Source organism: Pundamilia nyererei, unplaced genomic scaffold, assembly GCF_000239375.1.
Source record: "Pundamilia nyererei isolate P.nyererei 1_Seehausen unplaced genomic scaffold, PunNye1.0 scaffold00290, whole genome shotgun sequence".
Lineage (NCBI taxonomy): Eukaryota > Metazoa > Chordata > Actinopteri > Cichliformes > Cichlidae > Pundamilia > Pundamilia nyererei.
This window is the reverse complement of record NW_005187691.1, coordinates 259495-260770: the sequence shown is the minus strand read 5'-3', so window position 1 is coordinate 260770 and position 1276 is coordinate 259495.

The window sequence follows — 1276 nt, the reverse complement described above, 5'->3', positions numbered from 1 at the left end:
CACACACACACACACACACACACACACACACACACAGGGCTGTAGCCACCCATTTCTGACATTAATGAAGATATCCTTGACAAACTGTTCTCTTTCCTTCTTCTAAAAAAAGGTGACAGCGTAAGGCTTTAGGCACACACACCTGAGAAACACGTGAGTTTAACACATCCTGTGTTGCAGTGCAGCTGGACGTTTGGATAATATTGATTATATGCAGACATTAGACCTCGTCGTGGAGGATGGATATTTTCTGTCATCTGTTGTTGTCCCTTAACAGCTCCCCAGAACCCCAAGATCAACACCATCAAGGATTTAGCTGCTGCTCATTAAACACACGATCACAAGGTGAATTATCCGAGACAGCAGCGCCCTCAAGAGGAGAAGAAGGCAGAGTGCAGGGATGTTACTGTGATTGCAATAACGCAGTACTTTTACTAGATTTTAGGAGTAAACGCAGTATTTTTAAGTGCACTTCAATCGATAGTTTTTGTTTTTTCACCCTTTTTTCTGCTTGTCCAAGTCCACTAGAAATGAGTGCATCTGTAAATGTGAAATTTACAGTGGAGCTTGTAATTGTGATTTAAAGGCCAAACAGCCACAAGCTCCCAGAATGCATTGTTATTTACAGAATATTACTGTGTTAAAAAAAAAAACAACACAGCAAAATCATGCTGTGATTTTTGCAGGAAATTATTAGAACATATAATGTTGGGTTTTTTAGTCTGAGTACAAAGTCTCCTATTCTATTGGTCTACTATTTATGAAGTTTAGGAGTGTTGGTGGTGACTAATCCTAAGGATTTATTGGCCTGACCTTGTCTTCAGTCAGCCTCGGTAACACTGATGAGATGAAGATGACTACTAAAAATCAAAGCTATGTTAAACCTGTTTTTCATGAGTAAAACTGTACTTCAGCAGCTCCACAGGTTGACACTTTTCCCAACTGACAACTGACAACACGGATAAAGCTTCAGAGTGACGCTCGGCTCTTTGAAGTAAATTTCAATCTCTTTTCCTGATGTTTATCAAGAACGTATATTCACTCCTGATAAAATTTACAAGACAAGAGCAATGACTCATGATCACATTTAAACAGCAGCATTTGCTCCTGAGCCACAGCCGTCCAACAACAGCTAACAGGAAAAATTTGACAGCGACACAGAGTGCCACAGAGCCTCACTGTTATATTGTAGCTGATGTTATTACCTGCATGATTTGCTTTTCTTGTGTGTGTGTGTGTGTGTGTGTGTGTGTGTGTGTGTGTGTGTGTGTGTGTG